The sequence below is a fragment of the Parus major genome, chromosome 2, assembly GCF_001522545.3.
Source record: "Parus major isolate Abel chromosome 2, Parus_major1.1, whole genome shotgun sequence".
NCBI classification, from domain to species: domain Eukaryota; kingdom Metazoa; phylum Chordata; class Aves; order Passeriformes; family Paridae; genus Parus; species Parus major.
In genome coordinates, this window is record NC_031769.1 from 14,706,086 (window position 1) to 14,725,422 (window position 19,337).

General features: G+C 41.4%; 1 protein-coding gene and 1 long non-coding RNA gene across 19 annotated transcripts in view; one reads left to right on the top strand and one right to left on the bottom strand.

The window, feature by feature from the left end:
* Nucleotides 1-19,337, bottom strand: part of SVIL (supervillin) — a 106,155-nt gene that overhangs the window by 65,886 nt on the left and 20,932 nt on the right. The gene's annotated exons all lie outside the window — the stretch shown is intronic.
* LOC107200267 lies at nt 9,432-17,541 on the top strand. The gene is made up of 4 exons (XR_004495497.1): nt 9,432-9,572; nt 9,946-10,130; nt 14,677-14,705; nt 15,058-17,541. It is a non-coding gene; the product is annotated as an uncharacterized LOC107200267 (long non-coding RNA).

Consider the following 19,337-nt stretch of genomic DNA (forward strand, 5'->3'; position numbering starts at 1 on the left):
AATGTAACAGAAAAAAAGGATTACTTTAATGACTTCATAAAGAAGCTTAAAATGTGCAAAAAGGCATTTTTTAGGCATCTGCTAAAAGTCACCACAGATTTCAAGCAGCTTTGCTAATAGCATTCTTCAACTTTAATAGGCAACTTTTTCCTGTTTTTGTTAACATTCATTTTCTCTTTCCATTAAATGGAGAATAAAGCACATAGATTACACAGAAACATCTTGTAATACCAAAACAGAATATTGTAAGAAAAACAGTGAATGGTATATAAATCATTATATTTTACACTACAGCATTAAAAAGAATACTCTGAGCCATATGGATCCTCTAAAAAAGCCAGATTTACATTACTTTGAGAGGACTATGCACTAACTTCCAAAGCCCAGCTCAGTATCAGCTTAGCTAATCAGAACCAGGCACATCTTAAATTTATAGCTGTTCTAACAGGATGCAACCCATCCTAGAATTTTTGGCACTGGAACAGCTGTCCACCATGAAAACCACAAGTAGACCACAGAGAAATTCTGCCTAGCCCAGCCAAAACTGGGGAGGGAATATGAGAACGGAAGAAAGGATCCTGCATTGCTTCCCTGGGAGCAGGGAGGGAGAAGGGCTGCTAGGAGAGGCTCATCAGCCTGTCTGGCTCTTGTACCCCTTAAACACATTCAGTAACATTCATAAATGCCACATCTATAATGCCTCTAAATCATCTTAAAACTTTGCTGTGTTTCACAGGGGTGAGAGCTGATCTTCCCCCACATCCCAAACACAGAAGAACTTAGCAGACAATTAAATTCCATTACACGGTTTTGATATTTTATGTATTTCCTCCTGTTCAAATTAAACACCATGTGGGGGGGATTAAAGTCCAATAAAACTTACTTACCACAATATGGAAGTCCTAAATACAAACACAGGAGGAAAAGCAAAACAACTCTGCATCAAAAGACAATAAATATGCCCACAAAAGAAACATCAGTTTAGCAGAGTCTTATTCAATGGTTAATTTAAAGATGAAAAAACACCCTCACTGTACTCAATAGACAGAAGGAAAATATTTACAACAGCATTTTGTTCTGTTTTTACTGAAGAATTCTAAACATGTTCATAATCACATTATATCAATTTAAAATATTTTTATTCATTATTAATATAATTTATTTTATTTTAAGAGTTTCTTTACTGAAGTGTAAATCAGACTTGCTCACAAGTTTAACCATTTCTTCAGTCGAGTTCCACTCTTTCTCAGGTACAAACTACCCGATAAAACCACTATCCATAATTTAATATGTAGGAAATTTAAAATACAGAATGTAAAAAGAAAAAGTAGATGCAACCTTCCAGCGTTACTTAGTATATTTAAAGGCCCTAAGTCGGAGGCATGCTGAGCTAATTAAAAGATCCATCTAATCGGATCTTTCAAAAGTGTCCTTTAGGAAATAACAAAATAGCCTAGGTGACTAACTGCATACTGATTGCTAAAGTACCTAATGCAGCTGCAGGAGAGCCAGTCAAACAATATTTACACATGCAGACATATATACGAGAGATTAAACACACAGAAACTGCATTTTCTTTTATCTACTTGGAACTCTTACCTTGCTCCTCAGAGTATTTAACATTTCCCAAATAGCTGGAGATCCAAGGATTTCTGAACATGGTTGCACAAACAAAGGATTCAGCAAAGAGAAACTACAATAGCAGCTAATTCTCAAGCAGCCACAGCCCTTAGGCCTGTCTTAGCAATATCGTGTAGAGATTTTTCATAGCACAGGACTGGAGCTGTCAGGCTATCGCGTCCCAGGGAGTACAGTAAATGCATAGCAATAGGCTGCAAGCCGGAGCAGCTCAAGCCAGTAATCAGATTACGAACAGAAATTAGGCACATGAATGCTAAAACAGATTGGGCATTGGTGATTGGGAGATTTATAATATTACAACTTCAAAGATGCAGCCAAATGACACATTATATTCCTGCAAAATGAATGCAGAACCTCTAAATTCTCATATTAAGAAACCAAACAAACAAAAAAAAAAATAAAACAACAGAAAAAATGCCGAAAGAGGAATAATTCCTTCATATCTCTAATCAGGATAAACTGTAGTGCTTATTTAAGAAAAACAGCACCCAGGCTGCCAAAAAATGGACTCTGATAATCATAGCATTATGCTTAAATGTTTTGCCTAACTATTAGTTGGAACATTTAAAGCAGACAAGATTTATGGATAACATATGAGCAAAATTACTGGTGGGGGTAGGGATTTAAGAACAGACACCACAGCTCCAAATATTTTAATTCAAGACAGAAGGTGAAAAACTGTACTTAAGTATGGTCTAGCTACCTTTTTTTTATTATTATTAAATAGATTTGATGGATTTTGGATTGAAGAGTTGGAACCTTTTTAGTTAATTTTGAAAGTATGGAAATATTTGTTTGCAATGGTGCAATACCTCTGGTTCAGTCACCCACACCGAACTACCTGATGGTCTAACACAGACACAAAGAAGCATTAAATGTGTGGCTGAAACAGGTCTATGCACTTAACCCCACCCAAATGAGTAGAGAAGTCTCCCTCCAACAGACTTCTTTCCTTCCAAAAGATTTCAGCTATTATCAGTACTACCAGGCTGAGAGAGCTGGGGTGGTTCAGCCTGGAAAAGGTACCAGGGAGACCCTAGAGTGCCTTCCAGTACCTAAAGGTGGCTACAAGAGAGCAGGAAAGGGACTTTACAAGGACCTGTAGATAGGACATGGGCTAATGGCTTTAAGCTGAAGAGGGGTAGGTTTGGATATTAGGAAGAAATTCTTTCTTGTAAGGGTGGTGAGGCCCTGGAACAGGTTGTCAGAGAAGCTGTTAATTTCCCCATCCCTGGAAGTGTTGAAGGCCAGGCTGGATGGGGCTTCGAGCAACTGGTCTGGTGAAAAGTGCCCCTGGTAGAGGAGCTGGAATAAAGTGATCTTTAAGGTCCCTTCCATTCCAAACCATTCTATGAGTCAAAAACTCTCCACAGGACTGGGGCTGTTATGGCCATGAAAAGGCAAACCAGAAACACAAGGCTGCAGTTCTTAACTATTCTTACATGTTTTTGTGATATCTGGTACAACAGAACCCTGATCTATGCTGGGAAGCCCAATGTACTTACAAGATAGGAGCAATGATGCTGTGAAAGAGACTACAAAACCACAAGTGAAAAACATATTAATGGCTGTTGGCTCATCATGAAGTTGTATTTAGCCTATCAAGGTCATCAAAACACTGTTCTTCATGTTAACATGAAGTTATTGCAATGGATAGAAGAACATGCATTTCATCTTTTCTAATGCACCTGACATTTGTTTTAATCTGTTTATTTTTAAAAACATAAATAATGTTGGAGTCAATCTAATCAAAGCACCTTTTCTTAGCTGATCTTTCAACAGTTCAGACCTCCCCAGAACAAGAGTCACCCAACAAAAGGAATATGACTTTGAAGCCTCTGACTCATCAAGCACCATTCTTTGTTCAGAAATATTTGATGGTACATTCCATGTTTCTTTATTTTGCCTGTAACCTCACTATCTCTCGTGTTTAATTTTAACCACTCCCAGCACTACTGACAGAACACAAACCAACAATGCTGTGCACTCCTGACCAGCTGTGAAGGTCTCCATGTACTTGAGCCCAACATATATAAAAATTTTAATCTGTTGACACATGTCCAAATCTGCAATTAACCTCAAAATCTGGTGCATTATGGCCTAGGCATAAATGCAGGTGTGCTTAAAACAAAAAAAAATAAAATGGGGCAGAACTAAGGAGCCGCTGCTGGCAGTTGATGGGGAAATTCTGGACCAGGATGTGTTGGTATAGCAACAAGAGACACCCTGTTCTGAAAAAAACTTTCTCGCCTCTGCTTGTCTGAAGACTGTTTACCTGATCTTGTGAATAGAGGTATTATTACTTGGAGCATTTTTAAGTACCTCATCTGGTACACAGTAAGGGAAGTTTCTGATAAAGCTCAGGTAAGCACCACTCATTTGATAAATTTTGTGTCTGCAATCTTTAGCAAGGCTGAAGGAGAAGTTACACTTGACAGCTGAGCTGATGCAATAGCTCAAGGCTGCCAGGAAAGACAGCCCTAGCCATCATTCCTCCTGCTGCAGGAGCTCTGCTAGGTCCTGCTCCCCTAATGACCCAGCCTGATGACCAAACTGGTAGTAAATATTCTCTTTTATTTTTGCTGGGTGTACTTTTCAGGAGGTGCCAGAACAAAGAAAAAGGCACAGGATCTTATGATCAGGAAAGGTATAAATACCCTTCTAGCTAACAAAGGAGGTGAGCTCAGCCCAAATGTCTGCTGCCGCCCACCCACCCCACCTCCCCAACCCCCCAGGTCTGGCAATGTCCCCTACAAAAGAGAGGAGGGAGGGGTCAGGCTCCCCCATTCTTCTGCTGTACATCATCCTCAACATCTTGTCCTCAGCATTCTCCTGGTGAATGAGGTGCAGAAGGGAAAGAACAGCAAGCTGCAAAAAGACAAGAAAACTCTGGAATGCCTTTCACAACTATGTAATTTTAAAATGGGTTCTTGCTTGTGCTGTTCAGATTTTGCCTACAGTACACAGTAAGAAGCCAGTCTCTCCAACTGATCTGGCTATCACCCGGCAAGAAGCATCTGTGATAGGCTTTGGTGCAAATAGGACTCCTTTCCTACTATATACAGGTGGCAGGTCAAGAATCCAGAGGGTACTTCATGGGATCAAAAAGAGTTATTAGAGAGGAAAGTAAAATACTAAATATGAAAAAAAAATCTCTATCAAGCTCTTCACAAAAATACCTAGAGTTTGGCTTCAAGACATCTTCACATTTGGTTGGAAGGTGATCACCAGCCATTGCTCTGTGCACAGTAACTATGATTTAACATTAATTTCACTGCTGTTGATACTGAAGCTGTGCTGCTGTGCAGAATCTGTGACCTCAGAGTTCATTCAGTATCGATTCAAGATGAGGGGTATGTGTCAACACTGCTTCCCATATCAAAACTCTGAGATGTTGGAGCCTTGGACAATGACAGCAAGGCTGTGCACTTCACACAGATCATTGGGAACACTGAACTGTAGGTAACTGACCACTTCCGTCCTTCCTTTCCATCAAAAAGGGAACACCTATCACAAGGTAGGTTTTATCACAAGAGAAATCTCTGTGCTCACCCTTAACCAGCTTTGGAAGTGGAGAAATACAGTAAGGGTGCAAAAACAGTAAGTCAGCAGAGTAAACCAAGGGTATCAAGAAAAGAAGTCTTGGATTTAGCATTTTACTGCTTGTTTGAAAACAGCAGGTTTAAGAGCAAATCTTTCCCAGAGGAAAAGAAAATAATCTCCAAATACTTGAAGAAAGAAGGAAGAGCAGTTTGTCCTTCAAATATGGTCCAGTCTCCAGGACCTACAAGTGTGCTCAGCCAAACTGTGTTATCAAGGCTATGTTACAAATCAGTAGTAATGTTCTTGTCCCCCTCTGCCATCATTAATTCTTGAGCATTAGCAGCTTCCAACATAAGCAAACAAGGAGGGAAGAACAGTTCAGCCGTCAGAAAGGGGGGCAGCCCAGCGGGAAGCTAAGTTTGCAGTCATCTGGGCTTAGAGCTTGAGGTTAAGCATGTATAGATTTCAAATCTGAGACTGCTCATGAAAGACCAGCTGGCAGTTAAATGTTGTTCTGAAGCTTCCCACAGGAAGAGAAGGAAAATATCTTCCTTTTGTCTGGCAAAACTAATATCTCTAATCAAAGCTGGAGTTTAAACGACTTGCAAAACACTTCCCAACTTAGAAGCCTGCCAGCCCCAAAGAACTGTGGAGTTATAAACCAGGTCCCACCAAGATCAGGCCTTTTTCCTCTTGAATTTTGATCACTTATGAATTTATATTTAGAAGGGTTTAGAAGTGATAAAGAGAAGAGATACTTTGTTGTGACTTGCAGTTATCATAAAAACAAAAATCAAAGAAGCCCATGACAGCTGTTTGAAGAAAGCCTAAAAATAAAATAAAATTTTAAAGAAATCAACAATGCTGAGGAAAGAAAACCCACAGTGACTGCAGAAAACTTTCTCCAAATATGCTAGTTAGGTAAACAGGAATCTGAGCAGCAGAGAAAACTGAGATGATCTGTATAAATGTAATGATGAAATCATATTTTCATCCACTCTTCATGTGTAGAGATCTAAAGGAGCTCATGAATTTTATTTAACTGCTCTTCCGGCCAAGGTGAGCACCCTTGGAACAGCCAGCCAAAATGAGCTATGCCAAGATCTGAGATGCTGTGGATGATTGTAGGAATGAAGGTCAGAAGACTTGGCTAAAGCAGACCACTCTTTTCCATCAGTCCATCTGACCTCCCCTTTCAGGCTCCAGGCGTCTCGCGTACCCCACGCCACCCTGTCAGTTTTTGGTATGCAGGCATATCTTTCCAAAGAAAAGTGGCAAGGCACTCCCTTTTCTTATTCCCCTTTCCTCCCAGTCTCCAGCAATCTCTGCCAAGTTGTTCAAGAAGTCAGCCAAAGCTGAAGGACAGGTCAAAAATCTCACAGAAGACTGCTTCAGTAGTACAATCACTTAAAAGCTCACCTCACATCTTGAGCAGCCCACCTTGCAATCAAAGTACGTATCCTGAGTTGGCAATGCCAGTCAGCTTTGTCTTCTCCATCCAAACCCTGTGTATGTGGGAAGTGATATTTTCTCATTTCTTAAATTGAGGCCATTTGTATGAACTATAAAAACAGGATAAAATTTCCTGACGTGGTGTCATCACTCCAGCGGAAAGCAAATATAATCCTTTCCAAATAATCATCCTGGCAAAATGATTTATGTTTGGCCAGTGATTGTGTTTTGGACAAGTCTTCAGTTTAACTTCAGCACTGCATTGCTTGTGTAGTGTACTTTCAAACAGGTCATATGCAAAGAGATGAAAAAAGCTGATCAGTAAGATTTATAAAGGGAACTAAGGGTTGTAGTACAAAATGTGTTGAAAGAATATGGATGGTCTTTTCATACTGGCTGTTTAGCAATGAGCTCTGGGAAAAGGGAGAACAACAGGTATTTTTGTACCCGCACTAGAAATCCCCTTCCAATCTCCAGATTACTATTTCAGATTTCACTCCACTCACTAATTTCAGCAATTAATTACTCCTAAAAGGAGATTTTAGTACCTGTCAAGTTTGGAACACATTTCAGAATAAGGAACATGAATCTAATGTCCCCTAGCATCCCTACCTTTCATATCACCATTTGCAAAACTGAATGACGAGACTGGGCATAATTAAGAGGTCCAAGGCTTTTCTCTTTAGGATTAGGATCAGACTAGAGAGCTCCTTCAAGGAAGTTCAAAGGCCACATTCCCATATCTCATGTGGTGATCAAATGTATCAGTGGGGCACATCATCTGAATTCAGTCACACCTATTTGTCTCTGGGCCCAAGGCGGTAACAGAAGATGTCAGGTGTGAGCACAGCCGTTTGTGAACTGAGCAAATGCCTGGAAAGGAGGAAAAGGCAGGAACTCATCTCCCAGCAATACAGACAATCTCAGCCATTAAACAGCTCACAGACTTTGAGGAGACATGGCATTTTACCCAGCAAAACAGCACTGCAGCTCCCTGTGGAGCAGCTGCAGCTTGGACTGTAAAGGTGCAGGGTTAGTCACAGCTCTATGGACATCCGTCACTGGAGTTATCAAGCCTCAGCTTCCTCTTTGCTATTGCAGTGAATGAGAGCTTTGCTGCTGAGATGGCCCCAGGTTTATCTGCTGTGCTGGGAGATGTTAAACTTGTGTCCCTCAAAAACAAGCAGCCAAGGTTTCTAGGATGAGTTTCCCCATCTTCTGACACTTCTGGTGTCTGCAACCAGTATGAAGCTGTCTCCTTGACCGGAGCAGCAAGTGACCTCATGCAGTTAGGTGCCACAAAAAGCCCTGTCACACCACTGAGTTTTCTTCTGGCTGCTCTTGAACACCTCTGCATGCGTGTAAAAGCCCAATAAGGGAGCAGAGAGAGGCACGCATACCCCAAGAAAGAATTTATAACAAAGTTCTTTGGCTCTTCGTGATAGTCATCTAAGGAAAACACCAATTTTGTTTACCACTGCAATGTGACATTTCACAGGCCACATCCTATCCCTGCATACTTACCCCCAAATATAATTTATCAAGCCTCAGGCAGACAGCAAAAAAAAATTTCTTGCAAACAAGAAATCCATGACCCCAGCACCCATCCTGTTTATAGCATGCTGCAATGCTTTTTCAGAAAATTAAATATTTATTAAAAGAAATAAAGAAAAAAGGTATGCTTTATTCAAAAGTTGATGGTCAAGGTAGAACAGCTTTACTACAAGTACTGTCACTGCACTACGAAAAAGGCACATGTACCAAGCTTAATTTGCAACCAGCATGGCTAAGCAAAAATTAATGAGGAAAGAAAATCTAATCCAGTGATGCTGCAGTTCTGGAGTCTGTTCTCTAGAGAGCAGGTTTAAATTCATGGCAGCTGTAGTGTTTTTCTCTTTATTGCCCTCATTCACGCCCAAGGCCCCTGCAAAAGCCACCAATATTCTTGGTGCTCAGAGGGGTACCAGAAAGCTAATCACAAGTCAGATCTGAAGAGCCTTCCCAGAGCTGTCTGGGAAAGTTTGCACAACATCTGCTTGTTTAAATCTAAGGAGATTACACTAAAGGAAAAACAAATAATTTTTTAAAGGCTTCTTCCATGTGAAAGGTTTTATGAGGTGGGTATGAAGCAACCTAGCTTAGTCCCGATCTGTACACAGATGGTGGGTGCAAATATCCCCCTTCTTCTGGGAGTGAGATAATTGCTTTAGCCAGTAAAAATCAGTTTGCCAATAAAGGGCATAAAACTGCATAATAAGGAGAGGAGAAACAAGTCCAAAATTCGTAAAAAAAAAATAAATAAATTAGTTCCTCTTAGTCCAGGTATTCCTCTGAAAGCAGGCAGCGCAAGGAATGAAGACACTTCCCAGCAAAGGCCCCCACAAAGTGTTTCAGTATATGGACTGACAGTGTGAACTGGCGTCCTAAGGTTATAACCAAGCACATAAAAACCAGATCAGGAAGAGAAGTACAGCTACTAAGACGTACACACAAGGATTTCAATTTTTAAAGCCTCCTCTAGCATAATTCTTGATATTTGCCAGGCAGAGCGCAGTGACAGCTGGGCTCGGGTAGCAGCACGTCGCCGTCACGGCCACAGAACTGGGCCGTATCTCCCGGGGCCTGCGCTGGATCCGTTCTGGGCTGCGCGTCTCCCCCAGCATGTTCCGTCCCCAGACACGGCTCCACAGCTTGCCGTATAAGGCCACGCGCGAGTTGACTGGCTGCCTTATAGGTCACCCAGTGTTTACCTTGCGAGCCGGCGGCAGCTGGAGCCTCCGGGCCCGCTCCGGGCCGCCGCTGCGCCATGGCCGCGCCTGCAGAGCCGCGGTAGCCGAGGCTCGGTACACCGCGCTGCTCGGCAGGCGAAGCCCTCACACCTGAGGGGGACACGCTTTGGTTTCACCGCAGGCGGCATAAAACTGCAGGGAGCGCAGGTACAGTTTTCACCACTGTAGGACCACTTGGCTGAAAAAATAATCAGGTTTCTCACTGCACGAATTGCTCAGAAGTAGGGCAGCGGCGTAGGTACGAACAGCCACCCTCACAGCTCCAAGGCAGCAGACAGGTACTTGTCAAACAACCAAGGGAACTAGATGAAAGCAAGGCAGAGATATTCATTTGAGCACTACTGTTTAATTATTTATTACTTTTGATCGGTTATGGTGAGATTCACTGCAATTCAGACAGATGGCTTCAAAAGCAATGATTTACCCTCCACGAAAATAGCTAACCAGTCAAATGAAAAACCCCGTCTTCTGCTGCTTCCCTTGTGATTCAGTCTGTTTTCTCTTTTACACCACTCCTAAGTGGTGTAACTAACTTCAAGATGCTAGATTTGGATACTGCCGTACCGTGTTTCCAGCACAGTCTGAGGAAAGGCCGAGTGCTCTGCGGTTAGAGCTGGCAGGCAGAGGACAGCAGCACAGGTCACCTACCACAGTGCTGCCACCAGACCCCTGCGAGGGACCACGCACACTGGCCTTTCCCTTCAGGTCAGTACAGACAGTGCATTTCCATCCTGCATCAAAAACTCTTTGTAAGGTTTAAATACCTATCTAATACTATCAGATATAATGGTGTGTTTATCATATGATTCAGCTAGAAAACTGTCTTGAGCACAGGGAGTAAAACTAAACTATGATTATCACCCCACTGAAGTAACCAAACTACCACAATTATGTCCTGTTCCTGCTGTGAACCTGGGGTTCATGCTATTGTAATTAAAAGAGCTAAAATATATGGCCCATTCACTCTTAAAACAGTACATGTTAAAAAAACAACGGATAGTTTGTAACCATAGCCATTATCATTTTGGGCTGAAGCTGTGCCCAGGTGCACACACAGCTCTTGGCTCAGAATTGCTGATTTTCTGCTCAAAGTCTATTTTCACCCAAAATACACTTCACTTATACAAAGAAATTGGGCACACGTGTTCAAAAAAGGGCCAGTCAGACATGATTACACAAAGGCAAGTCCTAAAACAAGCCAACTTACTTTGTGTCCCATTTGCTTAGATCAGCAGCACAATATGCTCTTATGAATATCAATAATGAATGCTGGAGGAAACTAAACAACACACAAGGAATGAGAAGAACTGCTGTGTGAGCATTAGGCTTGTTAAGAGTTTTAGGAAGAAGTCAAGATAGCCCTGAACTCTGAAAATCAGTCACATTTCACAGACTTTCAGGTTGGGATGAGAGAAAAGCTATCAGATTTGCACTGCTTGCTAGAGGAAATGAGTTCACCCATTCATTTCAAGTCTGAATACACACTGACAAATCCAAAGTAGTATGGGAACATTACTTCTCTTGGTTCAAAAGGAGAATCTCAATAAATTCAGGCACATCCAGAAGGGAACACTCTGATACCCTCATAGGTGACTACTTATTTGACATCAGTTAATTTAGGATCGCTTGTGTAACTGCACACAAGCAAAAGCTTTTGAATGCTTCTATGCTTTCACAGTTTTAATTTTAAATGGGAGGTAATGTTACAGCTGACTTTTCTCCATTTTAACACTCCCATTTTTCATCTTTGCTCACAGACATTATGAATTCCAAGACAGGCTTCAGGAAGGAATTTTGGAAATACAGCAGTATCTCCCCTCCCCTGTGCTAAAGACGGGGGAAGAAGAAGAACCAACATTTTTTTAAAAATCTGTGTTCTGAATATTTTAAATGCAAAAGGATACCTAAGTGGTATGGAAGTCACCCTCATGGAGAAAGCCAGCTTTTTCACTGCTCAGGACCAAGCACAATTACTGTACTCAGTTAAACCCAACTGGTACAGAGCTAGGGAATAAAGTTCTCATTGAATTTTTCAAGAACAGGCCAGAAAAGCAATTTCAGCAAAATCTTTATATGCATATCAAAGGTGATGCTGAAAGAACAGAATAATGGCTCACATGAGACCTCTGCTTAAATCAAGGCTGGAGAAAATTTTCCACACTCAGTCCCCCAAAAAGGCCACCTCCTCCAGTGACCTTACAAGAATCAGCTGCCACCCCAGCTCTCGGTCACACGAGAGGAAACACATCCACCATGTAATCACCAGTTATGTGCTGCAGGCACACATTCACTGAGAAGACAGATGGGGTTTCAGTGAGGTAACGGGGAGGGGTTCTTCCCCTGGTCCACAGATGGTCAGTTCAAGCTCAAAAGTAAAATATCATTACTTTGTTGAAATGAAATGAGCAGAGAAAACAGCCTGGAAATGAAAGAACGAGGGCAGTTGCTTGGGGAGCCAAGAGGTCTGTTATAGCCCAGGTTCCCAGAGCCACCTCTCAAGCATATAGAGAAAAGCCCCCAGGGATGGTGCAATATTGATGCCATGTGATGGCTAGAGAGAAGCTCTCAGTCACACCCCAGCTTTTACTGACACACGGAGGAGCTCAGCTGCATTTGCCCCAAAGTTCCTCCTACCAACACTAAAACACCATTTCCAGCTCTAGTCCTTTTAGTCTCCCAGCTCTCATCCTTGTCAATCCCTCACTTCTGATTTTATTTCTCCTGGCTTCTGTATAGTTCTACCTTCCTCCTGTACTTCATACTATGGGTAATCCCCAAAACTGCATTTCTATTCTTCCATGTTCCCAAATGTACTTTCAGTTTTCCCCTGGCTCTTCTGCGGCCACTGCAGATTCTCCCATTGGAGATACAGTTTCCTCCCTGTCTCTCTTAACCCACTTCATTTCAGCTCCTCCACAAACCTGGCCATCTTTTTGAGAAGGATTTTGTTTTCCTTCTCCAGGAGATTTCTGTAAAGGCCTGTCCAACCTAACTCACTTTATTAGGAGAGAACTGATCATAGGAAATTAAGGAGGTGCATTAGTGAGAGCTAAACCAACTGCAGTGCACAAAGCTTAACTTCAGCAGCACACTATGAAGCAGGCCAACAACTAGCAGGTCACAGTGTAAGCATGCTGATACTCTTGGACATTTTCTTTCTTGCAGGTAAATTCCCTTCATCAGTCAACTTGTTTGTCCCATGAATAGCATCACAGGAATGCTGCACTGTTTGAAGAGAGGCACTAAGCATGTGTAATGGAAAGAGAGATCCCTTTAAAAAGAGAAAAGACAGGCAGCTTGAACAAACTAAGAGCTGGAAAGAATGGACTCCCTTGATGTCTTAATGGCCATTGGTTATTACAGTAATACACCAACAACCTGTTATGGAAAGGGTGCTGGACTAGATCCTTGCAAGGCAAAGAAAAAATACCTTGCCTTGCAAGGTATTTGTCTAAAAGGGAGGCAAAGCCCCTGCTGAGGAACAGTGTATAATCATCAAAATCACAGGCACACACCGTGCAATGTCTCCTAGCCCAGTGGGACACAGCTCTGTGCCAGGTGATGCAACAGAATGCTCAGTCCCTAGGGCCCTGTCACGTGTGAAGACAGCCTAATGCTCAGCTAATGTTCAGATGCCACAGCAGCATAGACCTCAGGAGGGGCTGCAAACCCCAGCAGGGAAGAGGGGTATGTTCTGCAGTAAGACCTCTCTGCCACCACACCACACTTTGTCCAAACCCAGGACCTTGCAGTTCTCAGGAGAAATGAGACATTGCAAGTCTTGAGGAATTTTGGTGTACAGGGACCCTAAGAAGCTTTCTTGTTACATGCTCCATCATCCTCACATGCACCATAAAGACTGGGCCCATGGTTTGTGACTCAAGCAATGAAAGGCAGCTGTTCATGAGCTTCAGGACCTTGACAAGGCATCTACTGCACAGACACACATAAAATTCATGCACCAAGTTTATTGTGAGCACAGTTTCCTCCTCACAGTCTACAGAAAAGAATTCTTATGGCATGAAGACAGTCCTCCTTCCTATACCAGGGAGCCTCTGGGAGCTGTTTGGGAACTTCATTTTGGCCCACCAGCACTACAATTTGTAGTAGTATTGTATGTATTAGGCATATTTACTATTGTATGTATTAGGCCTATTTACTATTAAGTTCTATATCTACATTTCACATAAAGGATGTTGAAGTGCAAGCAAGATGCTTGTTTTCCTCACTGCCTTTCTATACCTGGCCTGACTTCTAAGTGCTAATGGAAAAACTGAATAAAATACGGCAGTAGAAGGGTTAAGTGAAATTCAGCAGCTTCTCTAAATGATTTAACAATTTGTAGTGCCATTGAGCATACACATAGATTGCTCTGACTTAAAAAAGTCAAGTTCATAAATAGTCAAGTAAACAAAAATAAAAGGCTCAGTGAGGGCTACATTTTAGGACTTTCAGACTATCTTGTAAATACACTGTTTGCCAGTGGCTGTAAGTCAAACTGCAGCAGTATTTCAGAGTGCCATGGAAAGTATGCCTGCATTAAAACCCAGCACAAGCAACTTTAAATTCCTGACAGCATGTGGCCATGCATGAGATCACTGTGAAAAGCTGCAACATTTTCTTGAGCTCTTTATTTTTGTTTCCTGAGAAGTTTGAAACCATAATCAGCAGCTTATATCCGAAGTCTAGATGTAAAGTCAGCACAGGCTGGACTAGGTCCAGGAGTTGCATTAGTTCACAATATGCAGAAAAAGAACAAAATTCTATCCAAGGAGATCCGGAACACTAGAATGCTATTTAATGAAGGCTGAAGAAAACTAGAGGACTGCTCTAGTGAGGACATTATATAGGGATTTCACTTGGATAGCATAATTTCATTTTTATAGTCAAATTCTCACTTTCTACCCTCAAGGGTATGTGTGCATATGTGTGAAAGTATCCTATTAAACAATTTGGCATATGTAAGTTCTTAACTGGTTCCTTTTTTGAGGGCTTTTTTTGGCTAAGTATCATCATTACTTCTTGCAAGTCATTATGAGGAACAGTGTGAGAGCATCCAGTTTGTAGTACTTTTGTGTCTGTGGGTGCATAAAACACACCTGCAAAGAAAGTGGGTTTTACGGGAAGAAATGTTTCATTGGCTAGGATGGGTTTTTTAAGATTTTTTGTTTTCATCTATTGACTATTAGAAAATTTTATGTCAGAATAAACACGCAACTCACCTATCCTGTCTTTTTTGTCTTGCAACCAGGATGCAAAGAACAGAAGTCAGGCAACTTGGTAAGTAATCTAAAAAATTATTTCCAAAAACAGAAAGGCAGGGGGGAGAAAAAGGAGTAAACTGAGGGATGCCAAGGTGAATCAGCTCTAGGAATGCTAGAAATCTACATCTAGTGTGGACTGCTCTCACGTTTTATTTCAAAAGTTGTTTCTCTGTGGAAGTCATACTGTTAGTTGTGTTTCTTTTTCCAATCCTTGAAGCAAACCACTGAGGGTGTTCCACTATCACTGCTTTGTGGAAAATACTGTAATGGGAACATCCAATAGCAAACATAATTAAATATTGTAACAAATTTATCCCTCACTACACAAAAATAAAACTAACATTTAATTTCTCTTTTCTTATCTACAGGGCTTAACTGCTTCTGCTCATTGATTCTTTTTTCCACTTTAATATCCTTTACTGTGAGAAAAATAAACAAGTGTGGACTCCGTACAGAATTTTCAAGTTTTTAAATTTGGAGACTGCAGCAGACCTTTTGCTTCCTTTCAGTTATCCTAATCAAGAGATAGTGGTTGGAAAAGAAGATCTCAGAACAGATTTGGGGTCCAATGGTGTTGGAAGAATATCCAATTAACCCATTTCCATCTACAGGAATTTCTTCAATTAACTTTTTTCATCTTCCCATTTTTAATCCCATCAAGTGTTACACCAGCTAATTCTCTCTCTTTCCAAGCACAAGTATTATTAATTAATCAGAATAGAGTCCTATAAATGCTCATATTTCAACTTTATAGAGCATGCTGGCTACCTCTGCCATAAATAAAACTACTTGCACAATGTGGAATCAATGTACAAAGCCCCTATCTGTTAGAACTGAGCCATCATACTCCATTAAGTTCCAGTTAGATTACAGCTTCTCTGTACCTTGTTCCACACCACATGTCAGTCTAATACTGCTACTCCTTTTTGGTCAAATATTAATATATTAGTTATAGCTTCTAATATTACCTTCCCTACAGAGGAACAGAGAGAGGCCACACTCAGTACCGCCGATCCCTCGAGACCAGTCTGAGAGGGATCTGGTGTCCAGTGTAGCTGTTCAGGATATTTCCTGAGACTCATAAGACAGGTTCCTAAAGCAGTGGTAAAACTGCTAAAGTGGTAGTGGTAAAGGGCATTCACAACTAATTACAGGTAAATTCTTGACAAATTTGAGAGCAAACCACAAAAATCTTAACTCCAATGCTAGCCATGTGACCAGAGATCTCTGTGAGTACTCAAGTACCCCATGGAAGGGATATTTTAACATATTTTAATCTTCACAAGTTTCCATAAAACTACCTTCAAGTCAGCCAAGGCACTGCTATGCCATATCCTGCAACATCAAGGATCATGAAGATGCTGCAGTCTCTTCCTCAGTATATCCCACCTGCTGCATAACTGCTCCTAATACCTGCCAACATTTTTCCAATTGTTGGTTCAGCAGGTTAGAGGAAGCTGTCTTCTGGCAGAGAAAGACAAATGCTAATACAGCTATACCCTTTCCTGGCAAATAATTTATCTGAATTAGATGAAGCTTTTCTGACCTCCTCCACCTACCCAGGGCTTGGGTTAAATTCCAGGGTTACCTACCCAGCCCCTGCTGTACAAACGGGACACAGCTGAGTAAACAGCTCTGCCCTCCTAATATACAGCAGTGGGACTCAGAAAAATGAACAGGCTGATTCCTGGGACTCCTGACACCAGTACAACAGTGACCATCATAACTGATACTGAAAGTCAGTCTTGCATGATAAAGGCAGATACTATAACTTTAAAATACATACAGAGGTTAATTTAGAGGGCATTTGTACAGACAGCCCATCAAACATAACTAGGAAGCCAGATAGCAAGTGAGAAAACTGTGACTTCTGCTTCAACATACTTAATCTGACATTGCTTTAACTATAATATTTATCAATTTAGGATACAGCACTACAGAAAAATATTGAAAAGTTATTCTAAAGAGTACCAAGACTTCTCCTCTGCTCTCCACAGTGTACAATGCAATACGTATTGGCACTGAGTGCATCATCAGATCTGTATTGAAACCACATTGATAACACAACTTAATTCAATTATTGGAAACAGCACATTGCTGACTCTGATAGCAGCACAAGTAAAGCATTGTAATTCTACAAAGCTTTGAAACCTGTTTTTTTAAAACATTTCAACTCTGAAATTGGCTTCTGCTTGAGTAATAGATTTTTAAAAAGCCCACTAGTATTCAGGGCTTTTTGTTAGAACAGATTTGATCAGATTTTAGAAGTAAATACCAATAAACAGTAGAGGTTTAGTTGTCTGTTTTTTTTTTTCTTTCAGCCATTAGCTCTACAAATATGAACTTGGTGTTAAGCAACTTCTTAAGTCAGCACTGTAGGCTAAGGATGGCAACCAATTGACAAAGAATGCCTGAAACTGTATTTGTCTGATTAAGTTCCTTTAGATAAAACCAACTATTTACCTACAAATGACTTATGTGTCAGTCACGATTCTCAAAAATCCTACAAAGCTAAAACCTTACAAAGAGAGGACGAAGAACTAAAATTTCCTATCCCCAAGACACAAAGAACAGTCATGAGCTCATCAGGTACTGGTTTTACAGCCTCCCCCTGTTTAACAGGCAGTGAAGTCCTTATCTCTTTCTACAGTATAACAACCATCTTCTCACCCTCCCCCCTCCACTGAAGGAATATCATACCAGCAAGCTCCTCTTTGGCAGTTCTATGTATGTCTGATTAAACAGAGCAGTTTTTCATAACTTCTGTTTAACCTTGAAATCTGTTGCTTCTATTTCAGACCTGATGAAGTGCTGGTGTGCCTGCAAGCTTGGCTCATTTTTTCCCCCCATACCAGCTGGTCTAATAAATTACCTCTTCCTAACAACCTCCTGTTAGCTATGTCCTTAGATCATACACAGTTAAACACTGTTATGTGACTTCAAACTTTTATTAAACCATGATAAAGAGTACTGCTGGCTTAAGAAATAATAAAAAAAACTAAAGTCACTCAAATACTACCTTGCATTACAGGTAGTCATTCACCTTCCCCATTCCTCACATAAATGAGGAAAAGGATTACTTTTAAATGGTTGCCAGGAACATGAGCATTTTCTGTTTAAGCTGCTCCTAATGTATAATAAAATATATAGACTGGACATTTTAATAAGTTTGAGGTGACTTCAGGCCTGATGGTTAGGTTCCCTAACTGTCTGCCAGGGAGAATAAGCTTAAAGCACGCAGTTTGCGTGATTTAAATTTTAAAGCAACTTTTTTCATCTAATTTGAGAAAGGGAAGGGGGTGGGGAAGAAGCATTTTGTTGCAGAAAAATCACCTCTTTTCAATCCATGGGTAAAAAGTCCTTTCTTTAAGGTCCGGCAGTTGAAGGCTTAACTCCCGTTTCAGACATGCCTTTATTTGGAAACAATGTGGGAGCAAGCAAGGCAGGGCTTTTTCAGAGATGCTGCCTGGCCACAGGCAAGCTAACAACAACTTGGCAAAATGAGCAGCAGCTCTGCACAGTCAATACAGCCATATGCTCCTTGAACAAAAAAACAAGCGTGGGGTTTACAGTTTGAAAAAGCAAACAAACAAAAAACCCCTTTGTAATTGTTCATTAATCATTAAAGGAAGAAGGCGCAGACCAGAGCTCCATACAAATCCCACAAAGCTTGCGGCTCACGCAGCTGCACTCCTTGGGACATGCATTGCCTGTAGCACAGTGCTACCTTCAGGACTGCAGTGTACCTGCTCTGGAGCACAAGCACCAGCTCCACATCAGAGGGCACAGTCGTGCAAGGCACAGGCAGCACTAACCATGGATGGGAGGGGGACAGGAGCTGGCTGAAGTGCTGACAAATGACTCCATGTAAAATTCAAACTGCATACCATCAATGTACCAAAATGCAGGAATTCGGGGCAGCCCCCACATTGGTTGGCACTCTGCTGTTCCCAGCAGTACCTGGAGCAAGGTGGCTCCTTAAGATCACATCCCCCTTCTTCCCACAGACAGGGAGAAGAGACTATTTTTACACAGACGCTGACCACTTCGACAAAAATAAATGGAAGTAAAACTTGAGGCCAGTCATCTTCCTGATACTCCTCTCTCCTAGGGACCTTGGGAACATTACAGGCAGAGGAGGCCAAGTGAGAAGCGCAGACCCCAAGAATTTGAAGTTATAACCTGACCTCAAGATCAGAATCTGCTTGCATTTTCTTTCTCCAGCCTGTTTCTCTCACACCAAGAAAAACTCAGCTAGAAAAGCTGACATATCTTCAGAAATCTTTCTTTTTTGTTTTGGAAAGAGAGACTCCATTAAGTTCCATTCAGGTTTTCTTCCCTACCTTCTTCTTCTCTAGTATTGCCAAGGTCAGATGCAGGAACCATACAAAAAGGCATGAAAGCAAAACAGAAAGAGAAGGTATCTATTTAAAGGTACTTTCATCCTCTTCAGAAAAAAACCTTTTTGTTCCAGGAGTTAAAGTTCACACTCTGCACAATCTTTAGCTTGCAGTTTTCCCTATGCTCCTTAAGCATTGGCCCAGTGCTGTTGAACTGAGGAAAAAATATCTACTTCACTGCTGACTCCAGCACTGGTGCTGGGTGGACCACCACCACCACCAAGCCAGTCTCTCACTTCCAACCTTTC